This window comes from Felis catus, chromosome B3 (assembly GCF_018350175.1).
Source record: "Felis catus isolate Fca126 chromosome B3, F.catus_Fca126_mat1.0, whole genome shotgun sequence".
Taxonomy (NCBI): domain Eukaryota; kingdom Metazoa; phylum Chordata; class Mammalia; order Carnivora; family Felidae; genus Felis; species Felis catus.
Window position 1 is genome coordinate 76,690,001 of NC_058373.1, and position 21,834 is coordinate 76,711,834.

The window sequence follows — 21,834 nt, forward strand, 5'->3', positions numbered from 1 at the left end:
TTCAATATACTACTCCACCTTTTGTGCTTGATAAAGAACTTAGATAACCACCTGTGGCCTAGAAAATATAGTCACATTTCCTACTGTGGCATTCATAGGTTGCCAGAACTGATTTAAATCTGCTTGTATAGACCAGCTCCCAATGCATTCTTCCATTAAGCTAGCTTTTAGCCATTTTCTAAGTATACCATGTACTTTTGTGCCCTCATGCTCTTTGTCCTTATGAACTTGGAATACCTTTTCTCTACTTTCTTTCCTGTCGCTGCAAACTAGTTACTCCTCAAAGGGTTACATTAGTTTATTCCACTTTGCATGATTGTTTGTCTGTCTCTCTATAGTTTTTGTCTCCCTTTCTATTTTGTATATATTTCTAGAGCAGAAATAATTTTATTCCCACTTGTTTCCTTCATTTCATCCCATACCACATATGTAATACACAAACTGTTTCTTTTGTACACAGAGTATTCATGAAAAATTTCTGGGGGGTTACTATGTAGTTACGAGATTCATAGACATGAAAGTCAGTTTGGCACTTCAGTGTCTCACTTTTTCATGCAGGAATTGTTTTACATTGAACAAAGTGTAGTTTGGCAAAAAAAATAGAAGGGTTAGTCATTCAAAAGGATCTATTCATCAGCTGTCTTTTCAAGAGCTGTCTAAAGTGCTTGATACTCACACGTAAACTGGCCTTCACTGCCCAGGGCTCTTAACCTAGATACTTCATCAAGACCATTTCTTTCAGAATGTACATGGGGCGCCTGGGTGGTTCAGTTGGTTAAACTCTGACTTTGGCTCCGGTCACAATCTCACAGTTTGTGGATTTGAGCCCCACATCCAACTGTCTGCTGTCGGCACAGAGTCTGCTTCGGATTCTCTAGCTGCCTCTCTAGCTGCCCTTTTCCCGCTGGCACTTGCTCACAAGCTCTCTCTCTGTCAAAAAATAAACACTAAAAAAAAAAAAAAAAAAAAAAAAAAAAAAAATTAGAGCCTGCAGCTGATATTTCTTGATGAACTTAACTACCAGATCTCTGAAACTTGGTGAGTGGTTGCCACTGCTGCTAATTCTTTGCTAGCAAGTGGTGAAAGTGAGTATAGGGTATTTGGAAAGGCAACAACGGAAAGATTATTGAACAGAATATTTACCAAATGTCAGAAAAGCTTTTGCAAACAAAGCTAAAAGTGAATAAAATTCAAACCTACCTGTAAATCCAACAGAGCCGTTACTAATAAAACCTCATATGTATCACCTCAGAATATGTTTATCCAAAAAGCCTTTGGGACTTTTAATTTAGTTCTTCACGTATTTTCTTAAGACATGACATAGAAAAATCTGAATATATAGATGAATAAAAAACTGAACAAATCTGTTTTTTAGTCATCAGACAGTAAAGCTTTTTTTTTTTAAAGTTTTTATTTAAATTTAGGTTAATACAGTGTCATATTAGTTTCAGGTACAATATAGTGATTCACCACTTCATACAACACGCGGTGCTCATCACAAGTGCCCTCCTTAATCCCTATTACCTGTTTAACTCATCTCCCACCCATCTCCCCTCTGGTAACCCTCAGCTTGTTCACTATACTTATATAGTCTTTTCTTGATTTGCCTCTCTTTTTTCCCCCTTTGCTCATTTGTTTTGTTTCTTAAATTCCACATATGAATGAAATCATGGCATTTGTCTTTCTCTGACTTATTTCGCTTAGCAGTATACTCTCCAGTTCCATCCATTTCGTTGCAAATGGCACTATTTCATTCTTTTAATGGCTGAGTAATATTTCATTTTATATATACCATTTCTTCTTTATCCATTCATCAGTCAATGGGCACTTGGGCTGTTGCCATATTTTGGCTCTTTGGATAATGCTGCTGTAAACATCAGGGGACATGTATCTCTTTGGATTAGTATTTTTGTATTCTTTGGGTAAATACCTAGTAGTGAAATTGAAAAATAAAACTTTATATATCTGCACACAGTTTTTTAAACAAAAATAGGAGCTTACACTGAATTTGCATTTTTGGTTAACATATTTTCAACATCTTCCTACACCATTAATCTAATTACAGTGATTTACTCTAGTGAATCCACAAATGGTCAGTATTTAAAATTTTTCTCATGTAAATTGTCTTCTAAAACGCTGTGAATTTAGTAGAGTGTATTTGGGAGGACAAAAGCGTCAGGGGGAGGTGGAGGATTTCAGAGGGCACACTAAATCCTGGTCCTCCCAGGGTGTGTTTCTAGCTCCAATATCCTTGACTCACACTTCTACCAAAAAGGAAAAAATATATAAATATATTCAGCCTGAACATTCTACTGATTTAAAGTTCTTTGATGGCTCAAAGCACAGTTCCAGACATCAGAAATGAAATTTCAATCTGTGCCAGTTAAAAGTTGAATAACTGTATTTCATTATTAATATCAATAATATTTTATTCATTACACATACCAAAGAGATCAGAGTTCATTCATTCTTTCATTCATTAAACACAGCTATGACAGCCTTGCCGTGTCCCTTGAATGGGAGGAAAAGAGAGAAATGAATGTCATCACTTTTAGTGTGTGAAGTAGGAAGTGGAAGCTATTTGGGTGGTCAAGTGATGCAGTGCAAGTAACTTTTACAGTTTCTGTTTTGGTGGCCAACTGGTCAGAATTGCTTTAGCAATTTATCTAATAAATATTTATCTAATTATTTATTTACTACCTGCTATTTATCTAATAAGGCTGTTTTGCTTTGTGTGCTCCAAACTGCCTTGTGTGTCCTGCCTCCACACCTTTGGTCTTGGTCTTTCTTCAAAGAAAAGGAAAACTACATGCTGGCAGTGAAGACTTGACTGTTAAATTTTCCCTTGTTCTCTTCTTGAGAATTTTTCAAATGACATTCCAAGGTTTGCTCTTTACATGGAATAGATATTTTGCCGGGGAAGTAAAACAACTTATATGCGTAAAGAAAATCTAACAACTCTGGGTAATCCCTATTTAAGTAATTTTGATGGGTTTCACAATGGTGGGATTTAAATACATTGATATGAGTAACGTGGGGGCTCCTCAAGCTAGATTTGGCACCCTGTTGTACACATTGGTGGAACTTCATACTATTCATTTTTAGAATTATCCCAATTATAACTTAACTATTTGATTCTTCTATCACCCATAGACTGTAAGTTTCTTGAAGTCAGAAACCATGTTCATCTTACTCAGTTCTATATTCCAAAGTGAAACATAGTTTGTGGCACAAAGTAGGGACTACAAAATATAGGTTGAATGAATAAATAAGTGAATAGGCCTTTAAAAGCAGGATAGAATATGTAGTATTTTTTAGGTATATCTGACCAAAGAACCCTTCTTTTGTGGATTATGTACTAATATTTCATCCTATTTATTTTTCTACTTGGATCCCCTGCAGGCAATTCATGGGCATAAAGTCCAAATTAAGATCATCTTGTCTAGAGTATATAGTTGTTCTCTTTTGTTCTGTATGTCATAAGTGCTCTTACCATTGTTGCAGGAGTCCACATAAAACTGGAGGATGATCCTTAACTTTTCTTACTCTCATTCACATTCCATCAGCTCCCAGCCCCTTTTGCTTCTATCCTCATTTTTCAGCCCTATTGTTAAGACCCCAGTCCAAGACAGGAAAATTTATCTCTGACAATAGTCTCATAACTGGTTTTTCCTTGCTACCCTGCAATCACTTATTGCATGATAACAGCGTTTTTATTGTATCAATATCTTATTTAAAGTATTTTTGTGACTTTAACAAAATTGTGTAGATCTCTGCTTACCTCTTGATTTTGCTGTTTTATTCCCTAAGTTACTCTACTCTCTAGTTGTATTGAATGTTTTGGTTCCCCCAAACCAGCATGATTTCAGGGCCATCGTATAAGATCTCACATCTGTGCACTGCATGATGCCAAGAGTGTTCTGTGAGTGCAGCGCCGTAGAGTTGTGCAGCATGACTTCTTTACCTGATCACTAACTTTTTTTTTTTCTTAAATATCATGGAACCCTTTCTGACGCTTCTTGTTTCTTATTCTTGTGTTCTGGCTAGTCTTTCTGATTTCTGGGCTGTCTATCATGACCACTTGATGATTGTTGGGCTGCCTTGCTTTATGTCTCCAGGTCTACTGGCATTTCTTCTGCCACAGCACTTCTCACAGTCATCTTTCTCTTTCTTTCTTTCTTTCTTTCTTTCTTTCTTTCTTTCTTTCTTTCTTTCTTTCTTTCTTTCTTTCTTTCTTTCCACCCCCTCTCTCTCCCTTCCTCCCTCCCTCCCTCTTTCTTTTCTTTGCTCTTTTCCTTTGCTTTTCTTTCTTTTTTTTCTTTCTTTCTCTCCCCCTCCCCTCCTCCTCCCCCTCTCTCTCTCCCCTCTCTCCCTCCTAACTAGACTGAAAGAACTGTGGAAGCAAGACCTTTTGTAGTGCATTACAGTTGGATGTTCACCATCTGGTCTGTGTCTAGCAGGGCCTGTATCCTCCTCAGAGTCTTTGTCTTTGCTATTTACCTTGCCTACAATGCTCTTTCCTAGGTGTCCTCCAAGCTCTCTCCTTTACCTCCTTCAGGTGTTTACTCAAGTATTACCTTCTTAGGTCTCTGACTACGTTATGGTATCCCCTCCGCTGTCCTTGCTTATCTTCCTTTTTTTTATTTTGTCTCTCTTATGGACTACATATTGTGTCCATCCAGAATTCATATGCTGAAATCGTAACCCCCAGTGTGATGGTATTAGGAGGTGGAACCTTTGGGAGGTAGTTAGATCATGATGGTGGAGCTCTCATGAATGAGATTAGTGCCCTTATAAGAAGAGACACAGGAGAGATCATCTCCCTCTTTCTGCCTTGTGAAAATACATTGAGAATATGGCCAAATGTAAATCAGAGGGCCTTTGCCAAGATCCTAGCCATGCCGGCACCCTAATCTCAGACTTCCAGCCTCCAGAACTATGGGAAATAAATATTTGTTGTTTAAGCCATCAATTCGACAGTATTCTGTTACAGCAGTTGGGACTGACTAAGATAGTTTCTCTCTGGAGCTCACTGATACGGGGAAAGCTAAACTGTCAGGGGTCAGGGTAGCCAATTATGACAGTAAGCCAATATGAAAGGAACAACTAAACCTTTAATCACTAACTGCTATAGTATAAGCAAGAAGCCAAACTGGTGAAAACATGGGTTCCCTTCTCTTCCATTTTCCCATGGAAGGACGCACTGGTCAAGGGGCAGGTAGATTAACACAGATGTGGGGGTTGTTTCACAGTTGAGGGATAACTGAACAAAAGATTCCTGCAGTTTTGTAGACCTGAGAGATGATGGGAGGGAGAAAGAGACTACGAGTGGAAAAGTACTGAATACTGATTCAGAGTGGAGAAAAGTGTCTTTGAGTTTTCATAGTTAGTTCCCATAAGGAGTTGTAGGCAGAGGAGCCTGGAGAAAGCCTCAGTTGAAGACCCCCTAATAAAGAAGTCTTGAAATGAAGGTGCTTGGGCCAAGTGTGTGGATATGCATAAGAGCATGGCTGGCCAAGAGGGCCTGAGATTTTGCAACTCTCTTCAGACTGCAGTGCACTGGCTGTACCCTGGGTCTGATGTGGGGAGGACAGCTTTTGACAGCCCTGCCAAATAAAGTGTTTATAATTGCCTATGATCAGGCCTGAAGAATCTCACCTAGGTTTTTAAGCAGGGGCCAGACTCCTCAGTCTCCCTAGAAGTTACCACTTTTTACATGCTATATCCTACAGTTACATATTTTAATTATTTTGTGTATCTTTCCATGAGAATATGAGCTTCATGAGGGCAGGCAAATTTTCTTGTTTGTTACTGTATTGCTAATGTATACAAAAGTACTTGGCGCATGATAAGTAACTAATAAATATTTGTTCATTGAATGGATTAGTTTTATTTCATATCTACATTTTTGTCTTCATAATTAAACTGTAAATTTCTTTGAAGATTGAGACCTTTCCACATATTTTTTTCTTTATGTGTATTCTTCTCATTTAAGCTAGATAGTTAGCTGTTAAAAATGTTCTTCTCTAGATTTGTTTGTGGTTTTTACCCTTCATCTTAAGATAACACTTTTGGGGGACCTAGGGGGTCTATTGGTTGAGTGTCGGATTCTGGATTTTGGCTCAGGTCATGATATCACAGTTCGTGGGTTCAAGCCCCACATCAGGCTCTGTGCTGACAGCTGTCTCTTTCTGCCCTTCCCCAGGTTGCTCGTTCTCTCTCTCTCTCTCTCTCTCTCTCTCTCTCTCTCTCTTTCTCTCTCAAAAACAAATAAAAACAGATAACATTTTAGAATTGTAATGGTTGGGTCTAATCCCCTCTTTTTTAAATTTCAAATGTTTTAAAACAAGTTCTATATATCTATCTCCCCAACTTTTCTCTCTTCCAAGTTAATTATCTCTATTTCCCTTAATTATTTATCCCATGACAGTGGGATTAAGATGATTAATTTTGTGTGTCAACTGGCTAGGGCATGGCACTCAAATATTTGGTTTGCTGAAGGGTATTTTTAGGTGACATTAACATTTCAGTCAGTAAACTTTGAATAAAGCAGATTACCGTCCATATGTGGGTGGGGTTTATCCATTCATTTGAAGGCCTTAAGAAAAGGACTGACCTTACCTAGGAAGAGAGAAATCTACCAGCAGACTGTCTTCAGACTTTAACATAAACTCTTCCTTGGATCTCTAGCTTACCAGCACACTCTGCACATTTTGAGTTTGCACAATTGCATGATTGCATGAGCCAATTTCTTAAAATCTCTCTTTCTCTAGATATGTAGATATAGATATAGATATAGATATAGATATAGATATAGATATAGATATAGATATAGATATATACATCCCAGTGGTTTTGTTTTTCTGGGGAATTCTGACCAACACAAGAATACTGTCTTTTCACCATTTTGTTTATTGTCTTCTGGAACCACCACAGTTTATCAGTGTCCCACTTAATATATATGGCTCCCAAACAGACACAGTGCTCCAAATATGTTCTTATCGGTGTAAGGAACATGGATATTATGGACTTCCTTGCTAAATTCCATCTTTGTGTAAATGTAATACAAGTGTGCATGACATTTGTTGGCTCATGTTAAATCTCTCATTGATTAAAAATATTATCTAACTCTAGCATCTGTTTTGTTCTAGGAATTGTGTTGGAAGCTGTGAATATAGACCTGTAAGGTATAGTCCCATTCCTCAAAGGAAATGGATATTTCTTTCCTATTTATAATCTTTGCTATCGTGTGTTTTCAAGGTTGACTTTTTAACCAGAAGTATTAGATTTATTTATGTTCTAGAATTCCTTCTTACTAAATTTGATGCATTGTTTCAACTCTTATAATGAAAAAAAATACTGATGTTTCAATCATGATTATATAATTCAATATTTGATTATTTCTCCAAATCAGTACATATCTTTTCTATGTCTGTATCCATTTTTTTGACTCAAAATTGTGAATAAGGCTCACAACAGTTCAAAAATGAGCCATGTAATTGTCATGGTTTGAGAATAATTGTTCAACTAACACATATCCACATAATTGACAAACATTCTCTCCACATATATCTTGTCCAAAAAGACATCAACAGAACACTGCATTAAATGCCTCATTGAAATGCAGATTCACTATGTCTATATAATTTAATTAATTTGGTATAATTTATTCTTAGTGAATTTAAAGTGGCTCTTGGTGATTACCACTTCCTTTTCTAGGTGTTCATGAGCCATCTGTCTAATTATATGTCTTGGAATTTTGCTGGTAATTGATGGAATGCTTTAAGATGTGTAATTTTTGTACGTATATTTTGATTTTACATAGAATTCAGTAAAATATATCATTTTTAGCATCTTTATGTATCATCTTCTATATCATTTTTTTTTCAGCATTTTTCCCAGTCTCCATCATCATCCATTGGGTTATAATTATATGGGGAATAGGGACTGTCTTGAGGTACCCAAGGGCAGGGGTGTGATTGTATTTCATAAATGATCACTTATTAGTCTACTTGAAGGGAACCCAGTAAGTTCTCTCTATCTGTTATTTCTGTTTTTCTGTTTATGTCACCTCTTTTTTTCATTTCTTTTCTTCTTTCTTTCTTTCTTTCTTTCTTTCTTTCTTTCTTTCTTTCTTTCTTTCTTTCTTCTTTCTTTTTTCTAGTTCAGAAGTAGATAATGGCTACTATCAATGACTCTCAAATTTATATCCTCTATGTTTCAATAAGTAGCCTATTTTAGATTGGAATCTCTTATTCCATATTTCATGTAGGAAGTGTTTTTATTTCTCTTGGTTAAGGTTTCCATGTCTGGATTAATCAGTGTTGTCAGGAGTTGGAAGTATATTGTATGAACGTGACTACATTATTAATATATGGATAACAGGAAGTAGGATAGAATTTCTAGAACTAGAGGTGATACACAGATAACCTAGTAGGTATCCAAATTACACATGGTATGTAATTTAGGTATTCAAGAATCAGAACCAAGGGCAGCCTGGACACATACGGCCTAGAATTGGAAAGCTAGTGTCTGAGACTACTCCTTGTCTTTCCTGGGATATCAGATCTCTTATAATATGCATGTCTTATGGTCTTGCTGCTTTCAGAATACTTGCACACTTTGGCTACTTATGGCTTTGGCTTATCTCCATTATAAGTATGCAAATGGTTCAGACTTGCCATGGTGTTGATCCTGGCTGGACTTAAAATGACTCTTCATTTCTACTACTTACCTTTATCTGACTAGTTACTATTTCTGAGTCTCTTAGTTTAGATTCCTTTTTTTTTCTTAAGGTTTATTCATTTCTGAGAGAGAGAGAGAGGGAGGAAGAAGAAGGAGAAGGAGAACAAGGAGAACAAGACAGGGAGAGACAGAGAGAGAGAGCGGACAGAGAAGCTAAGTTGGGCTGCATGGCTCAAACTCAAGAACTGTGAGATCATGACTTGAGCCAAAGTTGGGCACTTAACTGACTGAGCCATCCAGGTGCCTCACTTAGTTTATAGTCTTAAAGAGAGAATCTACTTAGTTACTAGTTGTCAGTGGATTGTCTGGTGTGTGTGTGTGTGTGTGTGTGTGTGTATGTGTATGTATGTATGTATGTTCTAACTGCCCACTGATGAGAACGGGACAAATGTAGGGGAAACATTGACAGATGTTTTTGCTTATGCAGAATATAATTTATCAATAGACACTTAAATTTGCTTCTTATTATAGGTAAACCCATGTAGTGCTTTTTGTATGCATTTGTTTTATCCTTACTAGTATAAAGACACATTTCCATATAGAATGTGAACGTTAACTGCTTATGCTTATTTGGTTTTTGGTTAATATGAAATAATTATCAAGTCCTGGAATTAACCGTTTTTATTTTTCCTAAAAATGTTTTACACATGGCTGACAGAACTTTTTATTATATTTAGTTATCTTGATAAACCTGTACTATATATTTCTGGACTCCACTTAATCTCCTTGATTCTCGGTTTCCTTCTCAGTAAAATAGATACAGAGACACCTTTATGTGAATGATTTAGCATCTCATATTCATATAAAGATGTTTACAATTATAATCCTTTCCCTTTCTCCTTCCTAGAGTGCATGCAGGAAAATGTATGTAGCTATGTTAGTTTCCTTTATATACTGTCCTCTTTTATTTCTATCTTGTTGTAGATGTTTATAATTTTCTTATCAAAATTTATTTTTCAAATCTCCAATCCTTTTAAAAGACTGAAGTCATGGAATCACTCAGATCTCCTCTCAAATTTTTTAAATCTGCTTTCCAAAGTCCAAGGTACCTGTCAGACTGCACTGAGTGTTTCCTTTCCTGGCTATTTCAAGCACTAAGATGACAAGTTGACTTTCTCCCAATGTTCCTGTCACTTGAATTTCATGAACCAGTTCTTTTTTTTTTTTCTTGGTTAAAGTTAAGTCCAGAGAAATAGTCCCTCATTCCTTCATCAACTAGCTTAGAGATAAAATTTTTAGCAAAATGAGACTTCTAGCAGATGCCTGGTTCATTGACATCTTAGCTAGAGCCTACCTATCTCTAGTTCATTCTCACATCAAAATTATGTCTCTCACACCTTTAACCATTGCTATAGTATATTGCAAATGGTGGTCTCAGAGGATGAAATTTAATAGACCATGAATTCTCTGTAGAAATTTTGTGTGTTTTATTTTGATAAAAATCTAATACTTCATGTAATCACATTCTGGATTATTATTTCAGTTACTTTCTACCGTTGCATACATATTTATGATTTCATAGATGTCAAGTGATCACCTAATGTGACATTATTTAATATTACTGTGCTGGTAAAATAAGTATGGCTGCCATTAATATAGGATATCTTAACGTCAAAATGAGAACAATAATCTGTAAATTGTTGCTGAATTTTTTAAATCTGGTATAAACTCATAATTTCTCATTTTTGCCAATTAAATTTGCAATTAAAGGATATTTTCTTTTTTGAAATAGTAACTTTTAAAAAATTCTAATACAGTTAACGTATGGTATTATTAGTTTCAGGTGTACAATATCATGATTCAACAATTCTATACATTATTCAGTGCTAATCATGTGTACTCTTAATCCCTTTCATCTCTTTCACTCATCCATTTCTTTCATCAATGTTTTATAGTTTTCATAGGTCAGGTCTTTTACCTCTTGGTTAAGTTTACTCCTGGGTATTTTATTATTTTTGATGCAATTTTAAGTGGGATTGTTTTCTTAATTTCTCTTTCTGCTACTTCATTATTAGTGTATAGCAATGTATCAGATTTCTGTATATCCATTTTGTATCCTGCAGCCTTACTGAATTCATTGATCAGTTCTAGTAATTTTTGGGGGAGTCTTTAGGATTTTTTTTTATATAGTGTCATGTCAATCAACAAATAGTGAAAGTTTTACTTCTTCCTTTCCAATTTGGGTTCCTTTTATTCCTTTTTGTTGTCTGTTTGCTGCATCTAGGACTTCCAGTACTGTGTTGAATAAAAGTGGTGAGAGTGGATATCTTTGTCTTGTTCTTTATCTTAGGGAAAATCTCAGTTTTTCATTATCGAGTTTGATGTTAGCTATGGGTTTTTCATGTATGGCCTTTATTATAATGAGGTATGCTCCTTCTAAATTTACTTTGTGAAGGTTTTTATCATGAATGGATATTGTACTTTGTCAAATGTTTTTTTCTGTACCTGTAGAATGATCATAAGATCCTTATCCTTTCTTTTGTTGAAGTGATGTATCATATTGATTGATTTGTGAATATTGAACCACGTTTGCATCCCAGGAGTAAATCCCACTTAACTGTGGTGAATAATGTTTTTAGCATATTGTTGGGCTTGGTTTGCTGATATTTTGTTGAGGACTTTTGCATATGTGTTCATATTTTATAGTGTCTTTATCTGGTTTTGATATTAGGTTCATGCTGGCCTCATAGAATGTATTTGGAAGCAGTCATTCCTCTTTTTTTTCAAATGGTTTGAGAAGAATAAGTGTTAATCCTTTAAATATTTGGGAAGTTTCACCTTGGAGGCTCTCTGGTCCTAGACTTCTTTTGTTGGGAATTTTTTTTATTACTGATTAAGTTTTATTGCTAGTACTCAGTCTGTTCAAATTTCTATTTCCTCCTGATTCACTTTTGAGAGGTTATATATTTCTAGGAAGGTACCTATTTCATCTAGGTTATCCAATTTATTGGCATATCATTTTTCATAATATTCTCTTATCCTTTGTATTTCTGTGGTGCTAGTTGTTATTTCTCCTCTGTCATTTCTGATTTTATTTGAATCCTCTCTCTCTAAAGTTTCATCAATTTTGTTGCTTTTTTCAAAGAATTGGATCCTGAATTCATGGATCTGTCCTATTGTTTTTTAGTTCCAATTTGTTTATTTCTGGTGAATCTTTATTATTTCCTTCCTTCTACTGATTGTGGGTTTTATTTGTTCTTCTTTTTATACTTCCTTTAGGTGTAAGGGTAGGTTGTTTATATGAGATTTTTCTTGCTTCTTGAGGCAGACCTATATTGCTATAAACTTCCCTCTTAGAACAGCTTTTGCCAAAGATTTGGGATCATTGGGTTTTTATTTTCATTTGTCTCCATGGATTTTTTTATTTCCTCTTTGATTCCTTGGTTTATGATTTCATTGTTTGGTAGCATATTCTTTAACCTCCACGTATTTGTGTTCTTGCCAGACTGTGTGTGTGTGTGTGTGTGTGTGTGTGTGTGTGTGTGTGTATGTGCGTGTACGTGTGTGTGTGGGTGGTTACTTTCTAGTTTCATAGCATTGTGGTCAGAAAAGATACATGGTATCACTTCAATCTTTTTGAATTTGTGGTGACTTGTTTTGTGGCCTAACATGTGATATATTCTGCAGAATGTTCCATGTGCACTTGAAAATAATGTGTATTCTGCTGTTTTAAGATGGAATGCTCTGAATATGTTAGATCCATTTGGCTCAGTATGTCATTCAAAGCCACTGTGTCCTTCTGATTTTTCTATTTATATAACTGGGGTGTTGAAGTCACCTACTCTTACTGTATTACTGTTGTTATTTATTTTATGTATGCTAATAGCTGCTTTATGTATTTGGGTGTTTCATGTTGGGTGCATAAATATTTATAATTGTTATATCTTCTTGTTGGATTGTTCTATTTATGGTTTGCTGGCTTTCTTTAGTGATACACTTGGATTCATCTCTCTTTATTTTTTACATATCCATTATTGGTTTTTGATATGTGATTACCATTAGGTTTACATATAACATCATATGCATATAGCAATATGTATTAAGTTGATGATCACTTAAATCTGAACCCATTCTTTACTCCTTTCCCCTCATGTTTTGGGTATATACATCCTTTTATTTTGTGAATCCCTGACTGATTTTTATAGATATACTTAATTCTACTGCTTTTGTTCTTCCTGCTTTTCTTACTCCTACTTATGATCTTTCCTTTCCACTCAAGGAGTCCCCTTTAACATTTCTTACAGGGCTGGTTTGGTGATGATGAATTCCTCTAAGTTTTGTTTGTCTGGGAAACTCTTTGTTTCTCTTTCTATTCTGATTGATAGCCTTGTTGGATAGAGTATTCTTGGTTGCTGTTTTTTTTTTGTTTTTTTTTTTTTTCTGTCTGCACTTTGAATATATCATGATACTCCTTTCTGGCCTGCAGTGTGTTTGCTAAAAAATCAGTTGATAGCCTTATGGGGTTTCTCTTGTACATAACTGTTTTATTTTCTCTCGTTGTCTTTAAAATTCTTTGTTTCTACTTCCTTCCATTTTAATTACTGTGTGTCTTTATGTGGACCTCTTTAGGTTGATTTTGTTGGGGGTTCTATGTGCCTCCTGGATTTGGATTTCTCTTTCCTTTCCCGGATTCAGGAAGTTTTCAGCTTTTATTTTTTGGAATAAATTTTCTGCCCCCTTTTTTTCTTTCTTTTTCTTCTGGGATCCCTGTAATACAAATGTTATTATGCTTGATGGTGTCACTTGAGTCCCCTAAGTCTATTTTCATTTATTATTATTATTTTTCTGTCCTCTGCTCAGCTTGATTGCTTTCCATTACCCTGTCCTCCAGGTCACTGATCCATTCTTCTGCTTCCTCTAGTCTACTATTTATTCCCTTTAGTGTATTTTTAATTTCACTTACTGAATTTTTCAACTCTAGTGTGTGTTTTCTTTCTCTTTGTTGAGCTTCTCACTGAGGTGCTCTACTCTTTCCTCAAGTCCAGTGAGTATCTTTATCACCATTAATTTAAATTCTCTATCACTCATATTACTTATCTTTATTTCATTTAGCTCTCTTGCTGTGATTTTCTCCTATTCTTTCATTTGTGACAGATTTCTCTGTCTCCTCATTTTATCTAATTCTCTGTGTCTGTTTCTCTGTGTTAGGAAAGTCGGTTGCGTCTCCTGTTCTTAAAAGTAATGGCTTTATGAGGAAGAGGTCCTGTGGTACCCTGAGTGCTCCCTCTTCACAGAATCTGGCATTTCAGGGGTTTTCTTGGCTCAGCCCCTTTTGCTTTCTGTCCAGTTGTCTGCATTGGCTCTCCTTGCTTGTGGTGGGCAGAGTTTGGTCACCATGGTGTTAGTGAGCCAGTCTGGGCCACCTTGGGTTGGGTTGAGTCAGACTAGGCATTTGCCAGAAATGCAGGGCACTTTCCCTGTGTTGTCCCCCTGAGAAGCTTTCATTGGTGGGAGGGGCCTACAGTTAAATCAGATGTTTGCCCCAGCTCCCTGCTGGGGTCACAATTGAACTGGTGTGTGTGGTTATCTTCCCCTCTCCCTGATGCAAGAGTCACTTTGGGTGGTGCTAGCCCCTTTCATGGCTGTAGGTACACTGCCAGGCTTGTAGCAGTGTTTTGGATGGGTTCCTGCCAAGGTCCTATTGGAGAGGCAGGTCTGCAAAAGAATGTGGGGGCAAGGCTTGCAATGCCAGCAAGATCTGTGCTTGTCTCCTCTTGGATGGGACCTAAAGTCATCTGGAAAACTCTTGCAGAGGCTATCTAAGTTGGAGGAGGGAGATTCAGAGATGTGCATGGGGTGGGGGTGGGGCACACTGTTAGCAAGCTAGGTGGAGAGTATTGTGCTGAACTGGTTCTTGTAAGTATCTTTGTAACTAGTCTGGGGGCTAGGGAGGGAAATGTGTCCTGTCAGCTCTCTTGGTTTGGAGAAGTCTTCCTAAAGATATCTGACCCTACAGCACATGCTCTGAAATAAATAAATCTCCTTACTGTGTATCTGAGGGGGTTTTCAAACTGCTGCTTCTATGCTACATCTCTGTGGGGTTCTTTGTTGTACTGTCTCCTTAAGAGTGGGGATTCAGTTTCCTGTGGCCCTCTAGTTCTCCCACAGTTGAGTCTGCTGATTTTTAAAGTTCTAGGTGGTAAGCCCCACTGATTGTTGGGTCTCTGTGGATTTCACAGCTAAATGTTATGGGAATTCCTCTACTCTGTGCCTGGCCAGGTATCTGTTTCTCTCCCATTTCTGAGCCTGTCCGTCCTTCCTGTGGACAGTCCCTTGGATCCATTTGGCTTCCTGATGTGTCTCCACCATTTTACACTCTCTCATGTGGCCTCATCGCTACATTTAGCTGTGGAGAGTCTATTATGCCAGTCCTTGGTTCATTTTCTGGTTTATTTATACTGATGCCAGTGTTATCTACTTGTATCTATGGTAGGAGGTGAGTTTAGGATCTTCCTACTTTGCTGGCTTTCTCAGAAATCCCCTAATTCGTGAAAGATAGTTTCATTGAATAAGAATTTAGTTTCTAAAGTTATTCCTTAGATTGAAAGATTGATTTGACCTGACACAAAAAGACAGAACAGTACTAGTTCAGTTGTCACTGGCTAATAAGAAAAGAATAAAAAAAAATGCATCCTCATCAAATGAAGGCCATGATGTTCTGTGGGAATAATGTCATAGAATTTGAAGAGAAAAAGTGGAGGAAGAGTCGAATCGTTACATGGTACACATAAAATAGCCTAAAGCATAACAGTATGTTTCATATCTACCTTGATTTTATTTAAGAAAAACAAATATTCCATTAAGTAATGTTGAATGTTGGTGCTGGTATTGGCTGTTATTCTAATTTAGACTATACACATTTTATTATTTTTTTGAGGGGGGTGGCAGAGAGAGAGAGAGGGGGACAGAGAAAATCTTAAGCAAGCTCCACACCCAGTGCAGAGTCCAATGCAGGGCTTAATCCCATAACCCCAGGATCATGACCTGAGCTGAAATCAAGAGTCAGATGCTCAACTGACTGAGACACCCAGGCATCCCAATATATTTTAACTTAGTGCTAGAGTTGGGATAGGTGTTGGAACTTCAACAGTTAGGATGAGGAATTCTTGTTCCTATTTTAGTGGAGCTTTCTGGGCAAAGTCAGGTATACCACTGAAGCCTGATGACTACTGCCATGCTGCTTTGAAGCCTCTGAGATACAGTGGTATCTCATGAGATGAAAGGTGAACGAGGCAACAACCTTTCCATTCTTCTCCCACCACTTATACAGCTGTTCTGCATTATGTAGATGAGCATCAAGCTTTTAGGTTACTAGTCAAAGGGTTAACATAGAAATGTATAGCTGCCTCTGGGTATATGTTTATTTAAGAAGTCTTAAAACAGCCTATCTGTGTGGGTGGTCTCAGATTGTGTGTGAGAATATGGGGGAATAAGGTGAGGCTAAGGTGGATAAGTAAAAGATTTAGGAAGAGAAGAGGAGAAGAAAAGAGAAAAAGAAAGAAAAAAGGAATATAAGAAAGAGAAAGAAGGAGTGAAAAATAGAAAGAATGCAAATTCCAATGAAATTTGAGATTAATAATATATCTAAAATAATTCTAAAACTAGAACATTAGTAATTTAATATTTGATTATTTAACCAAGATGGTATATACATTTTATTATTTTCTAATATTTTCTTTCAACACTTTTTTCTGTAATTGAATACTATAGTCATTTATTTTAAAGCCAGAAATATTTAGATGATGAGATAATAATTACATTTTATAGTATAAACAGATACTAGTTGAAATTTCAAAAGAGGCACGCATTTGGTAATAAAGTTAAATACAAAGGCAACAATTTTAAAGCTGAATATGTGAAATTTATCATCAGAAAAGCAGGTTCCAAAAGATATCATTTATTCTAATAATAGAGTAATATATTTTACAAATGTTGTTTAACCTTACAAGTACTCATAAACAAAGTTAAAATAAGATATATTTAATCTAATGCACTGGAGAATATACAAGTAGAAAAAAGTCCATTTAGAAGAAATTAACTGAAATAGAATAATACAATAATAAATATGAATGAGACAAATTTTACTTATTAAGTAGTTGCAATTTAAGTCAAATATTTAAATAAAAACATGTTTACAGGAAATGCTTGAAAAACAATGTGATTAAACATGTAATTACATTAAAAGGCAAATGTTTAATAACAATCATGAAATTGTATTAGTAGTAAGATATCAAATAAGTTAGGTGGTTTGATTTGACTGAAGTTTAAATCAAAGGAGTTGCTGAAGTATGAAGGAGTGTTAAAGCATTCTGGTAAAGTATTAATATGTAAAAGCTAACTAAAAGAAACTCTAACCAGAAAATCCATAATAAACATAAATAAAGAATGCCTTTGAAAAAGACAAGCACAAAAATTTTATAATAGAAGTGTAATAAATTAAACATGAAATGTAAATGTTACATTACAAATAATTTCTCAAATCTGTGGAGAAAATCTTGATTTTGGAAGAGTTAATTATCTTAAAACATCATTACTTTGTATCTGTTTATAATGTGCTCACAATATAAATTGAATTTAAAATGATTAGTAATTTACATTGGTCAAATAATTTGGAGATACACCGCCCATAATATCAGACTCTAGGAAATCCACAATAATCATCACTTTAAAAGTCCTAAGATTTTTTTCACTAGTGAGGCTCACCTAATGTAACTTAACATTTTTTCCAGAATTATTTAATTCTGGAATATTTCCCCACATAATAGTATTTTATTGACTTCCCATGTAACTAAAACTATACAGATACAAGCTGGGCAAGTGCTGTGCTGTAGAAAAAGTTGGTAAGTACTGTCACTAACTTTTTTTTTTTGTTGTTTGTTTCTGTTTTTTCCTTTTTGCCCTGGAAGATATAGCTAACGAGATACAAAGTGTCTAGATTTTGGCATGAATCATTATTGTTTTTATGAGAATGTTACCTACCTGAGAAAATCTATTGGACCTAAGAAGTAAATTCATGCATGGCCTCTTATAAAATCAATATCATTTTTATATACCAAGAAGAAACAATTAGAAAATTTGATAAACATCCTATTCATGATATTACTGAAATGAATTAAACTTAATGAAACATTTTGTTGGACTCTACATTAAAATAAAGAAAAATTTGCAAAACTGCAAAGACATTTTAAACAAAATCTTACTAAATGTAGTGACATGAGTGGGAATAAATTTCTAGACTCCTTATTTTTCCTAGCTCACTTTCTTAGTTAAAAAGACCTCTTTTAACATGAGTCGTTTAAGGAAAAGATACTCAGCAGAGTAAGGCTAACATCCCTCAAGTTTTTCCTACTAGAAGAGGATGATTCATCATTCATTGCAATCAGTCAGAGGAGTAAGGGTCTAATTATATTCTGAATTACTTTACCCCTCTTAGGGACACAAGTTCAATAATTCAAACCTTTTTTTTTTAAGCTAACTTGTACTGCTTAGTAAAATTAGTCTTTGATTTATAATATATTTTGAGCTCATACATTATATTTCTTGAAACTTCTATAGGCAATGTGGGCTTTTTGTTTCTTGTTTTATTAAAATGACAAAAATCATAGTAGTATATTGTGGAGGAACTCCATAATAAATAGAGTCATTATTGCCTTCTCATTTATTTTACCAAAGTTATATAACTTAAAAATCACTTATAATTTTAATCAAAATTCAAATATAAATTTTTGTGAGTAAAGCTTGATAACATGATTATATTTTATACTTTGAAGAATAATTACAGTAGAATAACCAAAGAAACACTGACATATTAAGGTATTTAATAATTAAAAATATGCAAATAGAAAAAGCTTGTCAGTGAAAACAATAGTGCATGATCTCATGGCACCATGTATATAAAGGACTTACTGTATAATAATATTGACTTCTCAAGCAACATAGATTAAAAGATAAAATATTCAATAAATGGTGGATCAACTCGTTAGCCATTTGGAAAAAAGCACCTCTTAACACCTCATGTCATTATTATAAACATTAAAGTTAAGTGCAAATGACTTTCAATAAGAGTGCAGTCCATGATATAATATTGTCATTAGCTTACAGGCTGTGTGTTCACTTGTCTTACAGTTGACAATTTGCTTTGTGGAGAGCATGTGTCAGATCAATACACATGTACGCACAGGGGTGGAACATGGCAGTTGTGGTCGGATACACACTTGTACAATTTTGTACTTAAGTCATGTGCAAGCTTGCATCTAAAATATTCATGTGTGAACTATAACCTTTCTAATCAATGATCACATTCATCAGATCTTCATTTACATGGCTTATTGTGAAGGTTATGCAATACATGGGCTAACTTTGCTACACAAATCCATGTTTGTTTCAGTGATTTAAAATTTTAGCCATGTAACACACTCTCTGCATCTAATTGAACAAGTAACTTAAACATCACAAGCATCAGTATCTTCATATGTAAAAGTGCAAATAATGAAACCTTTCTCATTGGGATTAAATAAGTCTGCATATATAAAATAAACTAGCATGGAGTAGGCATTTAAAATAAGAATTTTCTTCTATTTCTTTCCTGAATGGTCTTCCCTCTCCCTCTGAACGCCTCATGTAAAGTAATAGATTGCTTTATCTGAGATGGTTTCATGAAAATAATGGATTTTAATTTTTGATATGGGACAAATGGAAGTTAATTAATTCATAATCCTTTTCTCTTTAGATATTAACCTATTAGAACATTTAACTCAAAGAATTCACATAAACAGCTGCAATTTATGCAATACAGCAAGAGAGAGCCACAGATCTCACACCCCACTTCATTTATCTGTGGCTCTGGCCCTGACCTTGAATGCTCTAGTTTACTGAGATGAATATGGTGTTTACCATATTGAAAGTTCAAGAGTCAGAAAATTTTCATTTGGATTTCTGTGTACTCAGTTTGGTTTTGTTAAGCCAGAACTATGAAAAATATCCAATCATTATTGTCTAAAGGTCTTGTTGCCATTCTTTAAAAGTGCTGTCTTCTGCAGTACTCTTCTAGCACTGTAACTGTTCTCAGTTTATCTGCCTAAATCCTACTCAGTCTTAAATTCTTCATTTAGACATGATTTTCCAGGAAGTCTTTTGTGATTTTGCCAAACCTAGATAATATGTTTACCCCTTTCATGTAGTTCCATGGCATCCTGAGCTTCCCCTTCCAACAAATTGCATTGAAATTACTTTCCTCATATATCTAAACTGAACACTGGACGTAAGCTCCCTGAGAGCAGGGACCTGCAATATTGTAGCATTGTCCCTTTACTGCTATGCATGTTTCATGGCACAGTATAGGTATTTAGATTAATATTTTTTGAGTTGAGGCTCATTAGGAAAAGAAAAGGGATTCAAATGGGTTTAAATCTGGAAAGATAAATATATGTAAATCTAAATTATAAACTCAGTTCAGTCCTTCAGAGGCTACTATGTCTTTTAAACTATTTTAACACATTAAATTCATTCCATGTAGCGAGCATTTGATATTTTGAGGAAGTCTAAGTGATACCTTGTGAAAAAATTCACTACCATGTAAATGTTTAATGGACAGTTTTATTACCAGCAAGTGCACCAACCTGTGATATTTGGAATCCAGTCCTAGACCACCTTAACAGGAGACTCAAGTATTTTACTTAAGATTTCATGCTTTTAGCAATAGAAATTAGCATAGTACGCTGAAACCAAACAAACCAGTAATGTACAGAGGTGGAGTGTAATCTGTCAAGAAGCCATGTTCTGGACACAGAAGTGTTGAAAGGCTAACTGCAATTTTTCAGATCTTTGCTGAGCAAAACCTTATCTTTAAAGGAAATTTGATTGCTTGTAGAGCAAAAGGTTTTTAGCTTTCCAAAACATCAGTGTATTTGATTCCTGATCTAGGAAACAAAATCATTGTATTCAAACATATTTTAGCAATTCAGTGATTGTGAAGATTCAAGAAGGAATATTAAGGGGAATTAGAAGAACACCCTGTATTACCACTGAACTTTAGGTCCATGGATTAGTATTCTTAATCACGTTGTGTTTTATTCATGTAGGGAATAAAATTATTGAAGTACTGAGCGAGTTTTGCAAGTCTTTTTTTGCTATTAGAGTCGACATAGCAGTTTTAAACAATTGTATAGAAAAATTTCCTATGAGTATTATGTTTTTCTTTTTTCTTTTTTTTTCTTTTTCTTTTCCTTTCTTTGCTTTGCTTTGCTTTGCTTTCCTTTTTTTGAGTATTATGTTTTTCTTATTGTAGTGTCCCTTCTTGGTGATTGGAATTTGTGAAGATAAGTGGTAAACTTACACATTAATTTTTTTTCACATTTAACCAGCACCTATACTCTTCATTTTATTCTTATATACTGAAGCAAGTTGTCACTGAAATATTGAGGCAAAATGCTGAAATTGGTGAATATAGAACTGAAAGAAACTACCAAAAACTAAATATTTAAGATTATAACATCAATTAAGGAAATGACTAAGTGATCAGGCAAGTTCAGCATCTCTGAGGTACAACTGCAGGTGCATTAGTAGTCTATTAATCATGAGTGGTATATTACTAAGTTATCTGTAAAACAGAATCCTACCTTTTTCAATGTCAGTCACTTTTATTGGTATTCAACAGTTACTGAAATTGTGTTTTAGAGAAAAATGTGGTATGTGATTCTTGAAAGAAAAAATGGAACAGAAGATTTTTGTTATGCTTTTAGAAACTTGTAATCTAATTGGGAACATTTAAAATATTGAAACTGATTTTCCATTACTATGGATTATTGCAGATTACTCTAGTATTATGCTACTTCACAGCTGAAGAAAAGATAAATAGAATAGAAACAGTCAGGCGGGATCAAGAATGAAAGACTTCCTGAAGAAGATGAGGTTTACACTATGTATAGTAGATAATATACTATCCATTGCAAGTAATAGAAAACTCAAGTCCAGCCTGCTTAAGAAAATAAAGAGGATTTATTGGCTCCTGTAACAGAAGAATTCAGAGGTAGATTTGGTTTCTGAAAAGGATTGATCCTGTAGTACATAATGTCATCAGGGTCTGGCTCC

General features: G+C 35.0%; 1 long non-coding RNA gene across 35 annotated transcripts in view; it reads left to right on the top strand.

Annotated features, from left to right (window-relative positions):
• LOC102899317 overlaps positions 1-21,834 on the top strand; it is a 582,165-nt gene that overhangs the window by 107,800 nt on the left and 452,531 nt on the right. For 33 of the 35 annotated variants that reach the window (XR_006599459.1, XR_006599462.1, XR_006599457.1 and 30 more), the window contains one exon: positions 7,152-7,187. This is a non-coding gene — a long non-coding RNA (uncharacterized LOC102899317). The remainder of the gene's footprint in view (positions 1-7,151; positions 7,188-21,834) is intronic. The other 2 variants (XR_006599443.1, XR_006599448.1) reach the window with 1 other exon arrangement.